Consider the following 25,391-nt stretch of genomic DNA (forward strand, 5'->3'; position numbering starts at 1 on the left):
TTGGATGGTGCGATGAGTTCAGTTCAATCACAAAGTATTTTCTAAAGATAAGGCTGGAAAACAGTTATATTTGTCATCATTTCATCATCTTATATGGTCATGACCAACAAACAGATTGTCTATATGCTTTCATTTCATTATTTTCCTTGTCTTTGTTGCACCAGTAGGAAGAGTCATATCCTTAATGTGTCCATCTCAACTTCCTACAGAGTGCAGGACTGACACGCAGGCCTCGGAGCTCCCTGGGCGTATATTAAGTCCAGCTAATGAGCTGGTCAATGTGACGGGCGGCGGCTGTGATCGATGTCCCCCCTGAATTGATGTGCTCTGCAATGAAGGACACTGACCCACCGAGAAATGTTGATGAAGTAGCCGCCTGGAAACTCTCACTTCTCCTCACAGTCTGAGGAGTCTGTGAAGAACGCTGCAAAGACGAGGTCATTGCAGTGAACATAGGTAAGTAATCAGTGCTGTTTTGTTTTTTAAAAACACGCTGGGTTACAAGTTTACATCTGTAAGTTATTAGTGAAGCTGGAGGTAGTGTGACAGCCTTTTTAAAGTACCAGCAAGCACAAAGATGAAAATATTTTTGGTACAGAGACTTGAATAGTTTTATTTCTTGTCAAAGATGCAGGTTAACTGAGGCTTTGTATTAGCCCCAGTATAAAACAGCTGTTCAAATGCACACAATGAAGTAAAATATGACAGTTTATGTTGCATCGAATTCCAAAGTTCCATCCTTGTCTTCAATTTCTCCTGAGCTAAGTGTCGGTTTTAGACATATTAAAGTTTGCACTCATACACATCATAAAGCAGATATATAGTTCTCCTTTGGAAGAAATTATGACCAGTAGTATAACTGAAACTATGTTTTCTTAATAATGTAAAATTTGATTTATAGCTCAGCTTTCTTCTTTTTTTTCCAATTATGAACAATGTACAGATATCTGAGTTTGTGCTTGTATTAGGCCCAGTGGAAGAGACCGGGCTCAATCTGCATATAGTAATCATCAGAAAATTCCCCAGCAGAATATATTTGCATAAGATTATTACTCATTGGCAGTGACCCCGAATAAGGATGAGCCACATTACTAATAGGCTTCTCTTAATGCTAATATATAAATCCTGGGATATATATCCGCTTAGACATTAATGACTAAATGTTACTTCTCAGCCTTGTCGCAGCGATGATCAAAAGTACTTCACTTCACTTTTTTCCCCCTCATCTCTTTAAAATTTCAGTTCTGTCTTCCTTTTCCGACTAATATTGTGGATAAAAGATTTCTGTGTGTCAGGCTTAAAGAGGCCAAATTATTCAGTGACTGGTGGAAAAAAGTTTTCGAAGCTCTGCCGGAGGGATGGCTCTGAAGTTGTGCTGGGACTTTGAACTTGGAGTAATTGCAATTTGTCAACGTTTTGCGGGTGGACTAACAACATTTCTCCTCCTTTGCTTAAAAATACTGAAGATGAAAATACCGTTTGTGTGCAGCTGTTAAGTATTTATCTGAAAATCAAGTGATTAATATGCTGGGAGAGATCAATTTGGTTGGAAAGTCATCAAAAGAAGCTCTCATGCCTCTCATGTCCATCTGGCCTTCCTCTTTCTCGCCTGAACATTAACCGATAAAGATAAAATTCTAAAAAAAAAGGCCAGTGTCCCACCTCTGACTTGTCTGCCATCGTCGGGTCCTGTTCAGTATGCAGCGTGGGCAACAACTCAATTAACCAGAAGCCCCTAGCCATCACAGCAGCAGGCTGCCTCATAATATTTCCCATAATGTTTCATCCAATTTGGAGAGTTTGACGTTTACCCCCTGCAGGACTGCAGCCATAGACAATGACTGAAGGCGAGGGGGCGCTGAGGTAGTGGTGCTGGTGGTGTGTGTGTAGTAAGTGTGTGGTAGTGAGTAGTAGAAATCATTGCCAGGCCTGCAGGTGAGCATGCATTATCACATTTTTTTTCAGTTTTAACCAACTCCTCCAAAACTTTGCAAGCATCGGCGTAAATTTTTCTGAGCTTTGTACATAAACCTAACAGTCTACAAAAAGGAGAATGGGTATGGAAATATATGTGTGTGTAAGAGAGAGAGGGAGTGTGTAAAAATAATTTTGTGAAATATTGCACTCACTGCTGAGTTAATGGACTGCTGAGACAGGGTGTTTATATCACAGTACCTTTGTTTAAAGATAATGTTTTAGGAGAGTTTTACAGAGCTGGCAGCCGTTAGATCTCCCAGTCTAGAGCATGGATTGAGGCAGAAGATGGCAAACAGTGTTATTGTAGCTGGTGAAAACAGGATGGTAAAATACCAGCAGTGGTAACCATAGATGTATCTAAATCTGGTGTTGTTTTTTGCTGTTGTCAATTAAAAGTTTTAACAAAATGTGTCACAGCTCCTTCAAACACTGACAGAGCAATGGTAATGTGAAAAATTAGAAGCTAATAGTGGCAGCATGAATCCTTGTTTTTCATGTTTTAGAAAATTACACAAGCGTTACACCTGGTACATCCATTTCTCCTTTAACTAACCATGTTGGAAATGTTAGAATCCCCTTATTTTGAGGGAGTTGAACTTTAAATATGTACATGGATTATTACACAGCATTTTTTGACTACTTTACAAAATGTATTATTATTATTATTATTATTATTATTATTATTATTATTATTATTATTATTATTATTATTATTAATATAGGTCACCTTACAAATGTAACAATATAAAACACACTTCATATTTTAAAAAGCACTCGATAAAACAAACAATATGCAATAAGAAAAGAACGCAATGAATTGAAAGAAAATAAATAGCAATAAAAAAGGTACATGTGAGGTGTTTACAGAGAATATGCAGTTCTAAAAAGGTAGGTTTCTAGGCGGGCTTTCAAACTTAGAAGAGAGTCTTATTCTCCTATTTTGTGACTAAACATAATTTAGTTCTTTTAGCTTTGGTCTTTATTTGTGCAACAACGACTTCTACATCATACAAAGTGTACAGGTGACTCCTGAGGGCCCGTAAAAAGAACCCACCTAAGCATCTGCAAAGTTTGGTCTCAAATCCAAGCAGATGTAAGTGTTCATAGAAAGTCTTAAAATGGGATAAGAGGAAAATCCGGAAACAACCAATCGTTTTTATGCGCAGTAACATCCTCCATTCAGATCATATTGTACTCTTTCAATTGAACTTGTGTGAGATTGTCTTGAAATCCAAAACAGAAGAGTGTATTGTCATTATTTTTGACTTTTCGTTGCAGGTCAAAGTGACTTTTGTTTTTATATCCTTTGTGCCCCAGAAGGAGTCTGTCTACCATCCACTGTCTGCCTGAATTCACAAGTGTGTAGTTTAATGCAAGACTTTTGAGGAGCCTCCTGCCTTTGTCATGACCCTCTTTTTACCTCTCTCCCTCCCCCCTAAACCCAGCCTCTCTCTCGCTCTCCATCTCCCCTGTTCTCCTGGACAGAAGAGGACTCTGCAGCTCATAAGTGACAGTGAAGGAGTCAACCCGGTGGAACTGATGCCCCTGATCAGCGATGGTCTGGAAAAGCATAAAGACAAAACTGGAAGAAGGGAGGAGAGGATAATGCTGAGACAGCACTTTCCCCAACCCACAGAGGGAGAGGAGGGAGGTAGGTAAAGAGGGGGAGGAAGAAGAGGGAGGGGTCTCATTTATGATTAAAAGATAGGCCAGATAACCCTGCAAGCCTGGCCCATCATTCTCCTTTAAAATGAGCTCCTAATGGCAGCAAGAGAGGAAGGGGAGGCTTGGGCATCATTAACCAGAATCTCTGAATCCTTAACCCAGGGTATGGTGCCTTTTGCCTGGGGAAAGACAACTCAGATGCCTGGGAGCTGTGGATAAAGGTTAGGAGAGTTGTTAAGAGTCATTTTAGAGTATTGTGAAGTTTTCTAGTTTGTGATTCTACTCTCGTCCAGGAGATCAGTAAAATGCCCCGGAGCCACACAGATTAGAGGTTGATATGTGTATGTGTGTATCAGTGTGTGTCATCGCTGAGTCTCTCTTCAGCTTGTCGCTCCTAATGAGTAGGTGATTAACGGTAATGTATCTCATTAGTTAAAACAGGTTTCAAAATGACACAGAGTGGCACTAGAAGAGCCACTCAACAGCCCCTTTCAAACATGGCTCCTCACGAACAGCCTCCTTCAGGTTTCTGCTTTATCTGATTCTCCCAGGAAACTGTAAGAACAGAGGGCATAGTCTGCACACTAGAATTCTTGAGAGTGTTCCTCTTTTTCTATTATAAACAAAAATGAACAAATCAAAAGGCTCAATTGTTGTATTTCACAAATATCACAGGTTAGTCATTTATTTTTTTGGTGTCTGTTATATTTTTTGTTTCTAGAACGGATTAGTTTCAAACCATTATAAGAGCCCACATGTTCGACTCAAAGAAGACATAATTTAGTTAACTGTTAACAAGGTCTTCTTTTGTATTTTACAGCCTGGAAAGTGCTTCAAGCAATAGAAATTGGAGAGAAAAAGTTGGGACACAAGCATCAAAGATCTGCTGAATGTGCCTTGCGAAAGATGTGGCCACCAGGCATGAAAAAAACAACAACAAACATTTTTTTGTTTGTTTGTTATCGATTTTTAAAAATCTTATTTTATCCATCCATTACCTAATTTTAAATAACACTTCTATTAATAGATGATTCAATCTGGATACTTTGTAGTACCGTGAAAAAACGATTTGTTATCTCTATGCTTCAAAGAAGACACGTTTTAATTTGGCACACTGGCGTTCTCTCTTCTCAAGACATTTTTATCTTTTCTCTTAACCTGCTTACACTCCTTCTCCTTCTTTGTAGAGGGCAAAAACTCCCACCATCTTATAGTCTCGATCCAGAGGAATGCTAATAGTTTGCAACCCGACCCAGTGTCACTCTAGTGCTACCCAAACAGGGACCCCTGAAACCAACACCATGAATGTTTCCATCACTCACATTGAGATATCAGTATCTTTATAGTTAGAAATCCTCCATATTTTACCAGCCCTTCCCCAGCTGCCCCCATAACTCTTACTTTGCTGGGTCTCCAGCAACATATCCGTCTTATTTTGGGAGCCGTATCTACAAAGTGTTTCGGCCTGAAAGGAGATACACGGAGGCGGCTGACGTGATGCCATTGGAGGAGGTAGAACATCTATCACCATGTACAACACTTTCCATTTTTGACAACTTTTCAACAGCTCAGGAACTTAGTGCTGAAGTGCAAAACCGCTGTAAAGATGTTTGAGATTGTTTTGATCTTTTGGAATAGTGATAATTTTATTGTTTTACCTCTTATAAAGTTTTGGTATCTCAATTTCTGACTTAACGGTTTTACTCACTTTACACTGCTGTTCTCATATATATATCTATATATATATAGATATATATATATATTTGGGGCTTTTACACCTTTATTGACAGAGGAGAGGACGGTGGATAGCGTAGGAAATGGGGAAAGAGTGGGGGAATGGCATGCGGGAAAGGGGCTGGTATCAAACCCGGGCCACCCGCTACATGGGCGTGCCACTTAACCGTTAGGCTAAATCTGCGCCCTTTATATATGTTTTGTAGAGGATTATATCCGCTAATTTTATGAAAGAGATAATGACAGAACGTAACCTCTCCACCATGGTGTCTTGACTCATGAGGAAACTAGCATCTTAGCCCATGTTGGGTTTAGAATTAATTAATTAATTAATTTAGAACAGGTCCACTCCATAGACTATAAAATATGGACATAGTATCCGTGACGTCACCCATCTGTTTCTGAAGCGCTGTTTTGAGGCCAATCGGCGGCAGCCATATTGCTGCTGTGGAGCCAGTGTGATGTAAAGAGGTGGGCTTTGAGCCTCCTAGCCAACAGCTACAGTGTTCCCGCCTGTCAATCAAGTCTGTGCCTCTCATTGGAAGACTCGTAATCTCATGGCTTTGAAATTGCCAAGTTTGAAAAAAATTCACCCCCATACAGTGTGTGCCGATCGTGAAATTAGCTATCCAAACTACGCTTGTTTCTTGTACCAGGCTGTAAACATGTTTATTTCTTTAGGGTGTATGTGGTTTCCGGTACTTCCGGAGCCAGCCTCAAGCGGATCCTCGATGAACTGTAGTTTTTAACACATATTTTTAGACTGGAGGTTGCAGCTTGGTTTATACTAGCTAGCTTTCGAGGTAAAATGTTAATGTACTTGGGCAAACAATGGGAATAGTCTCTTCTGCATAGTAAAAATGCTAATTTATTGTAACCTTTAACCTGTGTATTGTCTTGTTGTTGAGTTACCCTGACATAGCTAATAATAACTAGAGCTTTTTGTGTTAGCTAACAGGACAGATGCTGAGTGAAATTTTCTTGTTGCATACTTTGGGTTTTTCTGTCTTGTCTCTCAGTTTGTATCCAAATATGACTTAACTCCATATTATCCAGAGTTTTTTATCAGGGAACTTGGACAGGTTTTTTGGGATTAATCTTGCAGTGATGAGTCTAAAGTTAAACATGTAACATTCATGAGAGGTTTGCAATATTTATACCCTGAACCATACATTTATAAGGTATACAAACAGTGACCATAAGAAGCTACATGAAAACCGTCTATTAACATTAAGGTCATATGTAAGATATATCAGTAACATGTATTTTGTCATTGATGTGAAAAGCATGTTAATTGAAGCTTTGAGGCATTTTATTCATACCCAAACTTGGCTTGATAAAAGCCTTGATGAATGCTCAGTAGCCCATTTGTAGATTTACTGTGGATATACTTTTTCAGACAGGAGGCATAGGCAGAGACAGAGAGAGACTTTTTCAGTTTGTTTTCAGTAGGCCACACTGGACAGGCTGTTTGTGTGTTTTTTCAGATGGGGGAGGGGGTGTTGACAGTGGGGGAAATCCCTTTTAGCACGTTCATAAAAGTGGCATTTAAGCATTGTCACAACAACTGCTTAGGAAAAGCCAAGCCTCCATTAAACAAGGGCAATGATGCACTACAAAGTCACATCCCCTCAGCACAGCAGCTCGACACACAGCCGGCAGACCGCTCTGCATAACTTACTGCCTGTGTTGTGTACAGTTCCTGGTACACAGCAGCACCACAGAGTTTTTCGGAGTGATTTCCAGTGTGAAGTTATGGTGTTGATTAGCGCAGTGACAGGTGCCATGATTAAAATGGCTGATAGTAATAGTGCAGCATTCATGCATTGACAACTTTGCTCTGCATGGCTTTGTGAGGGGTGATGTATGACACCATTAGGGTAACCTCAGGGCCCTGGAGGACACTTATCTCCCTCGTCACGTCCTTCACACTCCCCATTCTCCCTCCAACAAAAGGACGCCTGCTCCCCAGTCTGCATGCTTATGAATTGTGTGTGTGTGTGTGTGTGTGTGTGTGTGTGTGTGTGTGTGTGTGTGTGTGTGTGTGTGTGTGTGTGTGTGTGTGTGTGTGTGTGTGTGTGTGTGTGTGTGTGTACAATATGTCTGTGTTCCCCGTTCACCCCTGGCAGTGAACATGAATACTGCTTTATGTGCAGCATGTTTCACAGTGCCTGTGTTTGTGTTTTTGTTTGTACATCTGTGTCAGTCTAGAGCTTTTTTACACTGCAATGTACTGTATTTTGTTGAACTGTGACCTTTTTCTGTGTCTTCAATATATATGAAAACTTGGTACCTTGTACCAAAACCATTTTAATTTGGATGGCTATGCAATAGTCATTTCTTATTTTGTCTTTCTATTTCACATTCATCTATTACTGATCCAGTTTTCAAAAGCTGTGATTAGCTATAAGTTCTCTCCATTCAGCATCTCTGTTGTAATTGAAAATATTATATAGTCCTCAGAAAAGACTGTGCAGTAAGGACCGTGTGTTTTGGGTCTACAGGTAACTGCATGACCCTGTGGAGGTAAAAAAAAAAACACTTGTTTGTCTGACTTTTCTTGTTTGGAATAGACCTGATAGCTTGCTTCATTTTTAACACTTATGACAAGTGCAGTGTTTCTGTAGCATAAATTTGATGCTGAACTAAAGAGCTGTAATCGTTTTGTTACTTTGCATACCACGCACGAAAAATATATTTAGTGTCTGTGAGACAACAAAACTCACCAAACTCAATTTTTATGTTTCATCTGTAAGACTTACCTTTTTTGTTTCTATGTCTGCGAGTTGAAAACATTAGATTTATAAACAGTCTTTAGACCTCAATCGATTTCAGTGGACTTAATACAGGAGGTTGTACAAGCTTTTAGGTCTAACGTGGTCTAGCTTGGTTACTAGATAGATAGTCCTAACCTGAGCAGAGACGATTGGAGAAGGCAACAGACTGGGGTGTTATGCCTCTAACGTCCTCTACGCTTTGATTCTCTCATATTTAGTTTTGTAGTGTACGTTCAAGATTCAAGATTCAAGATTCAGGATTCAAGGTTCAAAATTCTTTATTGTCATTGTACAAAACATACAACGAAATTAAGATGCACTAAAGACCGGGCTGTATTACAAATATAAAAATAGATAATCACTGATAATGAATAAATACACATTCACACACACACCCACAACATGCCATCATTAAACCATACAGCATTGTCAACGTATGCAGTTAAAAAAAAAGGATATAAAAAAAAAAGAGAGTCCATATTGCACATTGTTATTCACATAGTTATTGCACTTTGTTGTTGTATTTTATTTAGGGTGGTGTTTTCAGTTCAGAGTTCAGTGTGATGACAGCTTTTGGATGGAAACTGTTTATAAATCTTGTGGTTCATGTTTTAATGGACCTGCAGTGGTTTCTGGAGTGCAGCAGTTCAAACAGGTGATGGGCTGGGTGAGATGAGTCCTTCAGGATGTTGTGTGTTTTTTGTAGGCAACGGTTCGTTTTGACACTCAGTTTAAAAAATGTTTTCAACCCACCATGCTCTTGTTTATGCATAGCCATTTTTACAATAAGCAAGTTAACTAACATAACCTAAAAGTTTAATCTTAAGAAAGTGCAAGTCACCTCTGGTTCTTTCCAAATAATGATTCCCATTGATTTGAGGTAAACCCTACATGAGTAATATTGTGACAGGTTAAGTTGCAGCTGTTGCAGTGTTAACTAAACAATGCTGCCATTTTCTCCTGGGGCCTCATCTGTACCAGAGAGAACTATTCTGTAGGTGCTTTGTGGTCTTTAAGGGCGGCAATGGACAACATTCAGGTGTATGTTTTAAAAAGCTTTCAAATTGACCATTCAACAGTTTGAATCATTGTTAGAGAGTCAGTATAAAGCCTCAAGTGCATCATGAGTACTTGTACCCGTGGTGACGCACAAAGTGCAAGATAACTGTAAACACCTCTTCATGCCCATGAGGCCATTCAGTCGCGCTGCGCTGGGCAAATGTTTGTGAGAACACCTCGGTAAACATGCACATCCTTGGGGGGGTCAGCCAAGGGGTGGCTGACACCCAGCACACACCCCTCCACCACCACCGATACTGCAGTCATGTCAACGGAAGTGTAAGGCAATACCCAGTTTTCCTAACAAGTTGAACCCGGCCGGAGGCTTCCTGGCATCCCGAGACTCCAAACACATGTCCCCTCCCCATTTCAAAAATACACACACCCTTATTTTTGGCGGCATGCAACCCCTTAATTATTTCAGTGGGCTGAATTTGAGACGATTGGGTTCTTAAGGTTTGGCGGAGGGCAAGAAGTCAAGATACTGAAGAACAGCAAGAAAGACACACCAAAGGCGACAGGATATTTAAGGGCGGGCAGGGGGGTGGTCGAGTTTAAGAGGATAGACACGTACGCTCACCAAAGAACACACAAACTGCTGTCCCTGTTTCTCTTCAACCCATCTCAGAGCCGCTACCTCACCACTGCTGATGAGAAAAACAGTCACAAGTGCTAAGCTCCCTCTTTCCCTTGGATTGATAACATTTGTAATTGAGGTGCTTACTATGGAGTGCCAGCTTCCTCAGTCATGGACGGTAGTTTCCAGGTTGTCTCAGCGCAGAGACGGGGAGGAAAGGGGGCTATGGGGGGAATTTGAATGTGTTAAGAGTGTGTGGTGTCCACACCGCCATTAGCAAACAAACTCGGGCGGGGAAAGCTAAGATCAAATTCAATGTCCTCTAAAAGCCAGTTCAGTGATTTATGCCGGCACTCAATGCAGAGCAGAGGAAAAAGCACATGATAGAGAGGATAACACCAATCTAAATAAATAAATAAACAAATAATAATAATTAAAGATGGGGCCAGAATGATCTGTATTTAATGTGTTGTTATCACTTTTGTGAATTTATTTCAAGCACCTGCTGTTTGCCTCTGAAGATGGCTGTGTGTTGAGTGATGTAATGGAGCAGCATGAATATAATTAGACTAATGATGCATTGACATGAAGTTTGGTGCCAAAATGTGGGCAATGAAGGCAAACCATGTTCAGGGTCTCAGGCCCGTAATCCACTTTCTTATAGAAAACTTGGTCCAGATTTAGTCACAATAATATCATAATGTCAGTAAATGACTCACATTTTTTGCATAATTCATTTTTGGCATTTAAGGTAGCTAATTTAATCCTTTTCTCAAAATAGAATTTGTAAATCATATTTTTTGTGGTGCAACTCTTGACATTAAACAGTAAATCTAGGTAATAAAATCATGTGTATACGGGATTGAGCTGAATTTATTTTGATAAGGACAAACATTTTTGGACATTTTTAAACCATGAATAATTAAAAACAGCCAACTCCTGTAACAATTATTATTTGAGCTGCTTTAAAAAAAAGCTAATCTCAAGTGTAAAAGAGAAAATTAACTGTACTTCTGAGAATCATAGCGGGCTCTATATTTCTTCAATGGTGGAAAAGTTTTAATTAAAAATGTTGTAATTCCTTTGAGCATATGAACGTTAGCTTGCAGCCCCCTCACCGGAAATCCTTGTCACCAGAATGTTTCAGAGACACTAACTTTTAACCTGCTTCAGTGGATATGTTTCTCTGTGTCCTGTAAGAACCCTGTGAAAAAATTAACATTGAAGGAAATTTTAACCTTAAAACATTACACTATAGAAAAAACAAGCTGTGTTAATGTTAGCGGCAGCTCAGCTAGCAGACCCTCTTTGGTGATGATGTGATGTGATTTTATCATTTGCGGTAATCTTCACTTAAAAAAAGAAATCTATCTTCAATTCTGATTAAATAGAAATTCAAAACGGTTAACCCATTTTTTTTCTGACCTCCTTCATTATCAGGATGTCTTATTACTGGCAGTATTGTCTGATTAAGAGACATTGAAAATATTGGTATCAGTCAGTAGACAAAATCACATCCATGAGGATTTTTTACTGTACTGCACAGTCCAGCATGACAAGCATTTAAAACCTATACTACATCTTTGTGCAATAGTACACAACACAGTAATATATGTCTTACTTATAAAGGAAAAATAGGCATTATGTCTCAACAAGCTCAACTCAGTCTAATAAACATTGTGCAGAGCGTATCAGTGCTGGAAGTGCAGATCAATACAGACTGAATGAGACTAATAGCTTTCACCTTAAAACACACATATTCTAATTAAGTCCTGTCTTCAAACAGACACTTGACATTTTGAGAGCAACTGTTTGGTGCATCAGTGCTTATACATAAACAACTGATCCAGATCTCTGATTATTTTCGACACTTTTCAGAGTCCAGAATGGGAAAAATTGAGAACGCTTCAATGATCTGCAGCTGGTTTCTCTCTCATAAGGCCAAATTTGATTCTCTTTCCCTTTTTTTTTTTTTTTTTTTTGCTCTGCATTCAGTATTAAAGTTTAAAAGTAAGTTGTACAAATGACCTACAGAGATCCTGGCTCCCAAATGGCAAGTCTAAAAGGAACAACTCCGATAAATCACAGAGCGAAACTCGAGTCCAGGGCTGTTGTCGGAGATTTATCGGCAGCTGTATTTTTCTAGTGTCAACTGATGTTCCATAAGACTTAGCCAGCGTCTTACATTGCTTTCACCCATGCTCACGATACACCAACACACACCCAAACACACACACACTCACAGACACACACATACTCCACTTCTCCACTCAATCAACGGCCGCCCAACATTTAAATTTGAGAGCTATTCCTGTGAGACTGTTAAACACGACAGATTGAGATGAGTGGCAAACCTCTATGCTAGCATTAGCCACTTATCTTATTAGTGGGGCAGCCCGAACACATTTGATATCCCCCAGGCTACTGCTGCTGTTGGCCTGAGGGAACTCGCTCTGCCTTCAAAGACCAGATCTGGCGTCCTGGTGGCTCAGCATGCTGAGACGCATACCACAACGATGTCGGTTTGAATTCACTCCGGGCAGTTGCTGCACATCTCGCTGTCACTCTATCTGTCCAATGATGAGTCAGTGTAAACTATTTGATGAACAACAAGTTCCCAAATAGTTTTGATGGATGAGAGAGAGATTAAAAAAATAAGTACTTTAAATACTAGAAGTGATTCTGATCAGTATAATTATCTCAAATGGCATTTGAGCCGAACTCTTCTTGGGTGGCAGTGGGCGTGGGTCTTTGAAATAGGCTGTGTCTCAGGGACAAGCTTGATTATTTCTCAGCTTAAAGTGAAAGAGGTGAGAAGTATCAAAGCACAAGTACTCCTTGCCTGTACTTAAGTAGTGTTTCAGGAATATGTACTTCAGTTAAGGATTAATGTCCTGACAGCTTTTCTTACTTTCACACCTTTATATCAACCTTTATTCTAAATGGATCCAAAATTAACATGTAGAAAAGGTGATTCCTCTCCTTATCCATCAAAGCATTCAAACAGGACTGACTTGATATGACAGAAACCAAACAAAAGACATCAAATATTAGTGACTCTAAACTGTACAGAGGCAGAAATTTGAGCGCAAAGACGAGGCTGCTTTCTTTAAAGATGTTTGAGCCGATCTGAAGCAGCAAGAGGTTTTCTGTCCTACAGGTTTGCCTGTTGTAGCAAAGTTCATCATCATTTCAGGATATCATATTGTTTTCTATTAAATACAAATGATTTAAGTTTAATTGTCTTAACAATAAGACTCACTGTGCAGTTGTTTTTCCTCAGAGACAGACGGCAGAAATTGATGAAGAAAACCTTTATATCCTCTAAGGGAATTTGCTTTGCAGAGCACAAAAATATGTCCTTCAAATGTTGCCTAAAGGGCTTCACTTTTCAAAACTTTCAACTTTTACCAGAGGATTTATTTTATACAAGAGCCTGTCCTCTTTTTTGAATGAAGATTTTGTATATTTTTGCCAACTCTGAAAAATATAATCTCAATTCAAAACACTAATATCCTTACTTTGTACATTTGCCTTATTCCAGTTCACTAGCTTGCGCACTGACCACATAAATACATATTAGTACTGCATTAGAGCTCAATCAATACAGAGTTTAGACAATATTCTTTCAAGGCTAAAAGCTAATCAGCTCTTCTTGAATACTACATTAAAGGAGGTGTATGAATATAAAAACAGTTCTCAGTTACACAGATGAATACTTTACTGTGTCTCTGTGATGTCAGGTTTTTAAGAACACACAGGACCTTTCACTCTTCACCGTGACGCCTGCTGCAACATGAATGAGAGCTAAAAAAGTCTTAAAGTCACTGACAGTCAGCGTTTTCTAAACTATGGCTGGTGACCCCCAGGATGGATCACAGGTCTATTCCTGGTTGAAACGCATAACAAGGCTACAAGTTGTTTTTCACAAGTTGCAGCTCATCTCCCGGCGAGTTGTGTGGTCAAATATTTACAACTTCATTCAGTCAAGACGGGACTTTAACAGCAGCATTATGTGAAACTTTAAATATATTGTGCTCAAGATGTAGACAAACTTTATGAAGACAGAGAACAGCAGGAATCATCTCATTTGAAAAGCTTTTGAACTTGCAAAAGTTTGACATTGTTTCATGAAAATTATAGAACAGATTATTTTTTCTAAATAATTGACTGTGAGGTTTTTGTTTGTTATTCATTTGTTTGTTTTCCCCCTCATCTTATATTTTTTAGATTAATCAAATTGACATTATTTTAATCTTACTCTTTTTTATTTTTGTCCTGCCTTGTTTACATTTCACGACGAGGCCTCACAACCTTGAAAATTAAACTCATAAAAACAAACATAATCACCTGATTATCCTGAATAGAAAAGTAGTTGTGGTTTAATATTCCAGCAAATGATGGTCCCTAAAAATGTGACAATTTTTCTTTAAACTTCATTTGATCATGTGGTCTTCTTAAGAGAATATGGATTACGAAAAATAAGTAATGTGTTTGAAAACAGGCAGTGAATAGTGTGAAATAAATTTAAATAGTAAATGTGCTTCCAAACTGTGTGTAACTCAGATTCAGGTGAAGGTTTATTGCACATTTGAAAATAAAAACATAGTAGCAAGTGAGCAGAACGACTCCTACTGTCAAGAAACTTGAATAAAGTAAATAAAAGAATATTTAAGAATACACAAAATATTTTATAAATAAATGTAGATAGATTGAACTTGTTTTTGTGTCTCTCTTTGAGATGACCCACTTCACTTCCCTGGATGGGTATGATTGACAGGTGAGATCTGTAGTGGTAATGATCCGGTGTAAAGCAGTCTGTGTGTGTTACTGTAAGTAGCAACACATAAGTCTAACCTTTAGCTGCTCTCTGAAAACTGAGCTGAGAGGAGCTGCTTTGATGATTTGAACCCAGTGCTTACGCATCTAGAATACACCCCAACACACACACACACACACACACACACACACACACACACACACACACAGCTGCAGCCACACACAAAGCTGTCAAATACTTATTTTGCAACCTGGTGTAAAGTTTACCGCACCTTGACTGCTGTCGTCCGCGCTAAGCCTCATGGGTAACAGGAAACAGTGTGTGATCTTTCTTAGATCCTTTCCTGTTGGTGCTTTGGGCGACAGGTGAAGGACAGCTTCTTCTTCTGCCTTTCTTTTGCTCATTTTTTCGCACACACACACAGTCACAGAATCCTCGCCATCAGCACCCTGACGGAGAAATCGCTTACCAAGACTCTTTGCTATTCTTGAAGGAGGCGTGTGAACATGTTGGGTGGGCAGACTTCAACACTCACCTGCCTTCTTTAGCACACTCTTCACTCTTTATTTCTCACCCCCAACCCGCTTCACTTTCTCCCAACTACACACACACACTCATACACACTCCGTCACACACACACTTGTCACCATAAAACAGGTTGTGTTGTCAAGTCTCCTGTCACCATGCTTGTTCTTCTATGCCGTATATGAGCTCTCTCAGCTGTTCGTCGCAGTTGAACCACAATTAACCCCACACACATGCACGTACACACTCACTCTCTCTCTCTCTCTCTCACACACACACACACACACACACACACACACAGTTTGCACTATCTGTCTCGCTCTTTCTCACTGCTGCCCTTTCACTCTCAGCTCACAGACTGCAACCCAATCTGTGCAGCAGCAGAGTCGTTCACTCAGTCTGTCAGTGTGCAAAGTGTCACTAAGTGAGTTTACAGCATTACTTCTGTGTGTGTTGCAATGTATGCATTTATATAACGTCACACACTCTCTCTTTATCCCGTACTACTTTAAACCTTTTTTTTTCTCCTGCAGTAAATAGTGATTAATTATATGTGTACATTTTATCACTTTCTATATCAGATGGCAAGTTTAAATGCCAAACTCATAAACCAAGAATAAACTTAAGGAGAGATCCGTCTCCATAAATCAACAGACGGGGGTGTGACACGGGTGGTGTCTGAGTAATTTGACATTTAAATGAGAAACACATTGAAAAAAACAAACTTGGGAAAGGAAACAAAAGTGAATTTTGTGTGACACATTATAACAAACTGAGTCAAACAAGATTAATAATACAGTATTGTTCTAAAAATGTCTTAAGTCTTGAATGAGAAGTGTGATATCTGAATGGTATTTGCATTTTTTGTATGTTGACATTATTGTGAAAGAGACAAAGCTCAATGTTTTCATGGCTTTAATAAAGGTTAGAAATGATAAAGTTAAAGGTGACTTCTGAGGAGGGATTGTTTTTAAAGGCTCACTTTATCAAATTGTTCAGTGAATTCTGAATATAACCCTCTGATTTATTTACTGGATATCTTCTGTTGTGCTTTTTCTAAACTCAATAATTCATCTTCATGCTTTCTGGGAGCAGACACCGAGAATCAAACCTAACCAAACAAACAAGCACTCAAAGTTGAAGTATCAGGAACGATCTGCTCATGATCTCAGCTTGTCAAAATTAATTTGTTGTTGAATCCATGAGGCAAGGTTTAGCACCAGTTAAGTCACATGGTTAGTTCTGTGTGGCAAGAAATAAAGCGCTGGTATCAGTTAGTGGCCACGTTTAAAAACCTCAGTACAACAAGCGACTCCTCGTGACGGATTCTAAGAAAATTATCAGAATCATGATGTTTTCTTTGAATTTCTCTTTAAAGTCAAGAGTAGATTCTGGTAAAGATAAAACTATTTATCAAAGCATTGTAGCCCTTAAGAGAGCTCCTGAGGAGAGAAACTGTGAGGAGCAGTGAGTTCTTCAAGTAAATGATAAAATTGTCTCCAAACAATGAATGACAGTGAGCAACACACACAGCAACACATCATTACCAGAAATGAAAGAAATAACAAGATTAAAATATTTGATGACTGAAAAAATGTAACAGTTTCACTCATAATTCCATTTTCGCAACAAGTGAGCTTCATATAGGGAGGGTTATTATTTATGATGTAACAGAACTAAAGGAGTGCAGAATAACATTGTCATTAGAAGGTTAGTGTTTAATATGAGAGGGAGGGACAGACCAGCTGGCATCTGCATGGTCTACAGCAGGGGCCCCAAAGTTTTTCAGACCGCGACCCCCAAAATATAGGTGCCAAAGACTTGTGACTCCTTCTGTCCCTCGAAGTAGTTAAATGTTACTTCATGCTACAAAATGAGTTTACCAACATGCACATGCGTCTGTGTTTCCTGTGCTGCTGTGAATCAACCTGCTGTCAATGATCCTTTTGTTAATTAACTGTTAGCTAACACTAACTCTAACTTTAGGAGTCATCTGGCAACAAAGAAAGGCAGAAAACTAATGAAATGCACTTATATGCAGGGTTTTATTTCAAATGTAACTACTATTTTTGTATATATTTTTTACAATAATGGGTAAAATAAGCAAATTTAGATTACTTAAAAAAGTAAAATAAAATCTGGAAAACATCTCGCGACCCCCCAGGGGGTTCCGATCCACACTTTCTTTTTCTTTTTTTTCAAACTTTGTTTATTGTTTTTCACATAGAAAAACAATCACTTCCAAAATTAGAAGTTGGTGCCTTTGCTTCTACCTTTTTTTCAATTTTTTTTTTTTACAAGGAACAACGAAACACACAGACAACATCCAAAATACAAAGCAACAAATAACCCCCCATCCCGACACATACTCCCTCCAGATTAACTAGATAAAACTCCAAATGTGGAGAATATAAGACAAAAAGCATCGGGTCCCAACCCATACTTTGGGAACCCCTGGTCTACAGAGATAAAGTACAGATCACACACTAGTTTAATGAACTCATGACAATCACATAAAAAGATGCATGCTCTGCTTGCTCAGGTATAGTACATGGAAAATTGCGGTGGGCATGAAAACATTTTGTAGGTTATACAGTTTTAAAATATGAAACTCAAACTTTAAGAATATGGCCTGCAATGTAGTAATGAAATGCATAATCTGATCAGATCCCATCAGGTCGATTGATTCCACTGTTCTTGAATGCCCATTATCACTTAGAGTATGTATGTATGATCATTATCAAGAAGCTTTGCCATTCATTTTTTAATCAAAGAAGTCGTTTTGGCAGCTTGCAGTTCATGACTCTGTCTGACCCTTCCCTGTGCCAGAGGTTTCATACATTAAAAATAACTTCATAGAAATAGTCAGTTGTTGTGAGATGGTCTTGTTTTCTTTTATAGGCATGTAAGAGGCACCAATATGACTTTCATTCTGTTCCGTTAGTAGTTAAAAACTCCTTGCAGGAGCTTTAAGAGTAAATATTTTCAGCATTGAAGCTGGGGTTGGTAGTCAGATTTAGATACACTTTTTGTTATACTGGTTAAAATGATCTTTATGTCCCGATGGCATCAATACATATTGTGTTCTTGAAAAATAGCGAAAAAAGCTGCTATCTAAAGCCGGAGTAAACCTGGGGAAACACAAACCAATCCCTGCCATCAGGAGCCAAATTTATTAAACCAATTAAATCCTGTCCTGCCGTTCTGCCCGCCTCCTGCGCGTACATTTCATGTTTGTTTGTGTTTTTAACTTTCACTATGATAATGTTTTGGTGTTTTCTTACCACTGAGTGAGACATGAGTTGACATAGTGCAAAACACAAACGATATGCTGAGGGCCGGTTTTGAATCAGTCACGATTATATGCAATCAGCGGCGCTCGTGCATGTGAGCGGGGGCGTCGTTATGGAGGAGCTCAGAGGGGAGCGGGGGAGGGGTTAGACGGGTCCTGAGGAAATGCTACATTCAAATTCATGCTAGTTTTCCGTGACTACCAAGCCTAGCTTTAATGTAGACCTTTAATAACACACATCTGGATGGAGTCATTTTCAGAGGAGTTTATTTTTAGTCTCATGTTGCTGTCAAAGCTTTCTGGATGTACAACATGCTTAAACTAGCAAAATACTATGATGTATTTTCCAAATAAAAGGGCATATATATGCACACGGCATATATTCAATGTATTTATCTGACTTAAGTGGTTGTCAGCCATTATAGGCCCTGCAAGTAAATTCACGGTTTAAAAAATGAATATACTGTAAATACGTGTGTTTTAATTGAGCATTTCTCCAAGATTTGACACGTTTTTTCCAAACCATATCACTGTGAGTTTGGCGTTTTGGCAGTTCAGGATTTCATTTAGACTAAATGATGTTTGTAAACAAGTTACTGGTGCCAGTAAAACCTTTATGCAGTTAAATGGGCTGGGATGAGCGTTATTTGTCAACACACGCCGTCTCCTACCGCTGTGAACAGCAACACTTCAGAGCACAGCCAGAGCTCCGTCTAACTAAGCACAATACAGTCGTGGAAAGCATTAAAATCCCCCCAACTCACTCCATCACCATTTCCAAAGTGATCTGATGGAGATATTACCTAAATGGCTGGCAAGCTGTGGGCTGCTAACTGAATGCTAATATGTGTCAGAGCCTGGCTGAGGATTTATGGCCCACCATCTGCTCACCAGCATACAGTACAATGTTAGCTTACAATGTTAGCTTTGATCAGGACCTCCCTGTTCATTCCTCCCAATCACTCATGTGAGCAAGAATTAGCACCGAGTTCTTTCTCCTTGAGCCTAATCATGTTCTCTGCTGCACACTGCTCATTTGAATAGTTATTAATTTGCGATCTGCGGCCTGCATATTTGTTTTCTAAAAGCTACGTGGTAGTGTGATTAAAAACAATGATGTTTTCTGATTGGTGGGTTTGCATGTAGTCATTAAAACTGTGAAGCCGTGCTTCTATGTACTGAATTAAGAGTAGAATTAAAAAAGGCGCTTATTTAGAACATTTACATAATTTACATGCAGTTTAATAACTTTGTTGAAATAAAACATATGTATCTACAGGTCCCTGCATTTTTCAAATACGGCTACATTATGATATTATTTTATTAATTTACTAAACGCAAATAATTTCTGTGCTGTTTTACCATAAACTGCCGGGTTAACCATATGCATCATGGATGGTGTATCATTTTAGAGTCTTGAAATATTTTCAATATTTTTTAAAAGTTATACTTAAAGCTTACACCACAACTCTTGTCCTGACTCAGCATTGCCCAATATTAGAAAACACTTTCACTGTGTATTTAAAAACCATCGTTTTATTTGTATAATATTATTACAGCAGGTTTTTGCGTACTAAAACAAACATTGCTTACTAGGTCTTGCCATTTCATGTTTTTTTTTTGTCCTACATTATTTTCCTGTGACAACCAGGTCGACTGTGTTGTGCCATTTTGGGTTGATACATCCTGTACATGTTGATAAATGTTAGCTGTGGATTGGAATACAAATAGTTGACATTGTCTTACATTTTAAGGAACAATGAATATGCAGGGGTGCCCTAAACAAAAGAATATATATATATATATATATATATATATATATATATATATATATATATATATATATATATAACATTAGGGGTATTGAAGTGGTCTGACTTCATGTGATACTTTTTCATGGTGTCTAAAATCCCATGCAGCACTCTTGGTTTAGATTGAACCTGATCTTGCATTACGCAGTTTCATGGTTGATAATCAGAATAAGAAATACTTTATTTTTCCTAGGGAGGGAAATTTGTTCATTACAGAGCTCTTACAAACATACACAGTATGTAAGAAAGCAAAATATTTATAGAAGAAGGAATACAATAAGATATCAATATGAATAAAATAAAATTGGCTATGTACAAAAGCGTGGGATTGAAGGAGATAGATAAAAGTATGTTAAAGTTAAAACTAACTGATAAATATTCAATTAATTAGAATATAATTGTTGTGTTCATGTGTTATTACCCCATTCTGAGGTTATATCATTACCTGTCCTAACATTGCAGATCAATATTTTCAAGGTTTTATGTTGACTTTTGAATCATATGCAAATAGTACCCTCAGAGTGACCTCATAATTTTATATTTCCAGAAATGTACGTCAGTGTCTCTGTGTCTCAATAAATTTAGCTCAGTTTCAGCTTCTTTCAGTAAACACTGAGATCAACTTATTCAAAATGTATCTGACAGCACACTTTGTCTTTGAAAACATTGTGGAAAATGTCATTTAGGGTGAGCTTGTCTCTGTACTTATTGCTCACACACTGTGTGACATTTAATAGGAGGCAGATAATGAACTAACCATTCGCTAGTGATCTATATGGATCTGTGAGGGAAAATAGTGAACTTTGTGAAGAATTCCATCCAATCCATCTGTCCAAACAAGTTTATTCTAGCATTTGTCTTCCTGGAGAAACCTCCAGGCCCACAGCGTGCCTAATGCCATTTGATGAAACAGTAAAGATTCTCCATATCTTCTCCACAGTAAAAGGCTAATTGCTGTGCTGTAGTCAGATTTACGTCCTTCCCATTCTCCTTTATGCGTCAGGCATCTGTAAGCCCTCACACCGCTAGTCTCTGAAGGGGTGTATGTTATGATCCCGTGTCAGCGAAATCAATCCTTATCAATTTTAAAGTTCAGGTTTTTATTTCATGGCTTTCAAGGGAGCGCCTCTCAAGCGAAAATGACTATTCCAGCTCTTTTTTTCTCCTCTGCCCCCTCCTCTCTTCCCAGCTGCGTCCATATTGATCGTCTGTGTGTGAGGCTCCCCTGCGATTTTTTGCCCCATGGCGGCTCTCTGGACTGTTGTCAGCAAATGCCTGAAGACATAGGTTAGTTAAATAATGCTAACAGCGTCCCCACATTAACGAGCTCTGGTAATTGTCATGTCTCCACATTGTCTTGGAAGAGACAACAAAGGTCAGATGAGATACCACGGATGAGCATACATTGTTTTATGTAAGATGAATAAACATGATTCTGTTTTATTCTTATTTACTGCAAAAATCTTCAGACTTACTTTTGTAAAACTGACATGATATGGTCTTTGTTTTGTGAGAATATTTGTCACAGGTATAAGGATTATTCTACAAGATGTATATGATCAGACATTACCTGGTAGCGTATGTGCACAGTTGTGTCTCAGCATACACAAAGAAGACTACTTAATGTATGAAAAGGCAATTTCCCCTGAAATTTAAGGGAAAATCTTCAAAAGAAAATGTTAAACAAAGCTACATATTCTCTGCCCATATTGTCTTGACCTGTTTTCAGTGAAACAACAGAGAAATAGTTCCTGATGGTACCAAGTCTAAGCATTTACTAGCAGCCAACAAAGTTTACCCCTCGGTTTCTTTGACTCTTTTCCTTTTACAACTTGTGTCAGGTAAACATTGAAGTTCTGAAGATTAGGCTGAGGTGCTGTTGTCCACATTGTGTGCTAGTCTGAGTGTGTATGTGTGCATGTTTGTATGTGTGTGAACTGTGCAAGGGATAGCTGTGAGGCCTCCAAACAGTAAACTAATGGTTCAGCGCTAAATGCCCACTAAGTGGGTGGGACAAGGATGGCCTGACCCCGCTGGCCTTCCCACCAGTCCCCTCTAACAGCTTGGCCTCGGGGTCAGCTCAATTTCCCCACTGCTGAGTGGTCATTACGGAGCACGGCTTTGATAAATGCTCACGGCTGCTGCTGCTCCTGCTGGCTGGAAACATTGCACATCTCCCAGGCCCAGAAATCTCCACTGTGCAGCCAAACAGACAGAAAACAAGGGGAGGAAAATGGAAAAAAGGAAGGACAAAGGAAGAGAGAAGAAAAAGCTGGAAGATGAGAGCAAGAAAGAGGGCCAACAGCAAAGAGAAAGGAAGTAGCCACACCAAAACAGAACCCAAAGTTCTGTGTAATCTGCCTGTATGTCGCTTAGCAACCTGATGATCTGCGTCTGCTCACATTTTCACTCAGACAGAAAAGGTTCAGCGAGAAAGATAAAGGAGGCAGTGAGGGGGAAAAACAAATCAGATGAAGATTGTAACAGACCACAGCGACTACCCCAATCTCTTGATTTCTTTCTGTGGCTCTCTGTCTCACTTCCACTGAGACAATGTTGATGAAATCCTCTGAATGCAATCATCTCCCATTCTCCGAATACCCCGAATGCTCCGAGGTGCTAGTTTGACAGCGCAGAGCGCTCAGGCAGATCTGCTCTGCTGATCTTCATGGCCTTTGTCCCTTGTTCTCCGCATGACTTCATCATCTCCTAACTTTTGCTGCAAAGTTGACAACAGCAGTTAAATCTAAACTTTACACGATGCTGTTAAGTGTTTTGCCACAGAAGGGTCGAGCTGAAAGACTGTAAGGCCATACCACATAAGTGTCCAGTATTCTATCAGCTTGAAGGAGCATTTATTGTCACTTTTGGCTGCCCTGTCTCACATGTGTGCGGATCCTGTGCTGTGCTTGCATGTGTAGCATACTCCAAAAGCATCAAAAAGATCTCCTCAAGCTTCATGTTAACTGACAAACATGCTACTAAATGCAGAACCCTGCAGGCTCATTCTGCACACTGTCTCGAATCGAACCCTGTATCAGACATAAAACATGCAACATAACTTAATTGTTGTTTCAGCGCAAGAGAGGATAAAGTTGATTGGTTGATATTATTATTTCGAACATGTTAATTAAAAGGAGATAAACTGAGGAAGAAAAGCAATGAATATATGAAAAATCTAACCCAAACAACAAATATGCACATTCAACACAAAGCAAAAGCAAATAATAGCCTCCATTGTAGAGAAGGAGAAGGCTAGCTTACGTTTATTTTTCCCATATTTGATCTATTTTTCAACAGTAGAGCTAATATTTGGTAATTTACTGTTTTAATATGAAGGGCTTTTATTTTGAAGGCAGGAACAGAGATGGGTTTTTACCACTTCTTAGCAATTGAAGAGAAGGGGTAAAAGTAATGGTCAACAAGTGAACTTTTTTGATGTAAAAGTTCAGGGGGAACTTTTGTTAAGATACCTCATGTCTGAAATATTGTAGGCCTACTTAGTATTTACTCCTGGTATGTGTTTTGGTTCAGTAATTACTCCACATGCAGTAACTGTCAGTTTAAATGAGTAAATAAGCTCTGCTTTGATTAAAGTTATTTTTGTCATCTGCTCCTTTGTTGGTTTGGGGTTTTTCAAATGAATCTAAATAAAATCACTTGGAGTGTCTGATCATCTTTCAATGGTATAAGCTACATAAAGATTAATGAATGTTAATGTTTGAATATTAATATTCCTTGTAGTAGGTTTTAAAATCAACATCAGTTTCTGCTGAGCTTGCAGTGTGGTATAGCCAACACCCTTATCAAAATGCATTTCTTATCAAACAGGAAACTTAATGCACACCTAATTGGCTGCAAACTTTACACGGCCTGTCTTTTTTCTCTCTTTTTCCTCAAGAAATGTGACAAGGAGAAACCATGTTCCTGCCTGACTCCATGCTATAGAGATACTACACCAACTATTTAAAAGACAGTGCCATCATGCCCACTGGAACATAAACTGCAGCTATACAAGAAAGGGTGAGTGTTTATGGTATTCCCTCTGTTTGTGTTTGCAAACCACATGATAAGTTAGAGTTGATTAGATGCAAATACAGAAAGACCCAGTCAACAGGGTCCTTTGAAGGCCTTATACTGCAGCATGATGCCAGTGACAAAGTCTTAACAAATGAACTAAAAAAAACGACAGGCTTTCAGAGACTTTGGCCGTTATAACGATTCATTACTTATACTCAGTACCATTATACCAACCATGTCATTTTCTTTGCGATAGTAAAACTTCCAACTATTATCCATTACATTATAACAACAAAGTACCATTTATAGAACATGGCAGGTGCATATATGGGTGCAAGTGTGATACATGCATGTGTCGCTGTACGAATGTGTGAACGTCTTACAGAGCTTCCAAAAGATTGATGTGGTGCAGCGAGCTAAAGTAGTCTCACACCTCCCCAGCTGCTCCGTCTGAGACAGAAGCCTGCTGGTTCACTTGCTGCCTGAGACAGAGCAGAGCAGTATATAAGGTTGGGCTGTTTAAAATATTAACGCTATAGATCTCCCTCATGGCTGTTGGTATTCATTACTGATCCATGATAGATTTTCTATCAATTGTTGAACATGGAGCTAATGTGCTGCCATTCTTTAGCGTGTTGGGCATAATATAATTAGCTTGAGGACTCTGGAACCATGCCACTGCTGCACAACAGCTCGGGCTTTTACATGTCTTATTTAGTCGGATCAGGAAGCAGTTTTCGAGGATTCAAGATTGAGAATCACTTCTGACTTTTTATTTCCATCCTCGTACTTTGAAGATCATTGTATTTCTCAGCTATCCATTAAAATGATCAATTTAAAAGTATTTGAGGAAAGGCAATACAATTTTTTAGACATGCTAGACACTAAAAGATTGATGGATTAATCTTAATAATTGAAGATAAAACAGTAATACAAAACTGATTGTTGCAGCTCTCAGTTAGTCTCCTTGGCACACACTGAACCTCTGCACACTTATTCTTTTAAGATAATCCATCCATTTGTTTCCCCACATATTTAGTATTTAAAGCCCATTTTTCTAATCTGTTGTACATCTTTAACACATTAAAAACATTATTTAAAATGAGGTTTTCTTGGTGCATTTCACAAAAATTTGCCAGAGGAATTGACCTAAAAACTGTGATCACATCTTGTA

The 25,391-nt window shown here is 38.8% G+C and overlaps 1 long non-coding RNA gene across 2 annotated transcripts in view; it reads left to right on the top strand.

The window, feature by feature from the left end:
* The first annotated feature begins 216 nt into the window (after positions 1–216).
* Positions 217–25,391, top strand: part of LOC117829656 — a 105,165-nt gene continuing 79,990 nt past the window's right edge. The window contains exons 1-4 of one of the 2 annotated variants that reach the window (XR_004634658.1): positions 217–456; positions 3,423–3,628; positions 21,387–21,484; positions 24,099–24,220. This is a non-coding gene — a long non-coding RNA (uncharacterized LOC117829656). The remainder of the gene's footprint in view (positions 457–3,422; positions 3,629–21,386; positions 21,485–24,098; positions 24,221–25,391) is intronic. The other variant, XR_004634657.1, reaches the window with a different exon arrangement.

The sequence above is a fragment of the Notolabrus celidotus genome, chromosome 2 (genome assembly GCF_009762535.1).
Source record: "Notolabrus celidotus isolate fNotCel1 chromosome 2, fNotCel1.pri, whole genome shotgun sequence".
Classification (NCBI taxonomy): domain Eukaryota; kingdom Metazoa; phylum Chordata; class Actinopteri; order Labriformes; family Labridae; genus Notolabrus; species Notolabrus celidotus.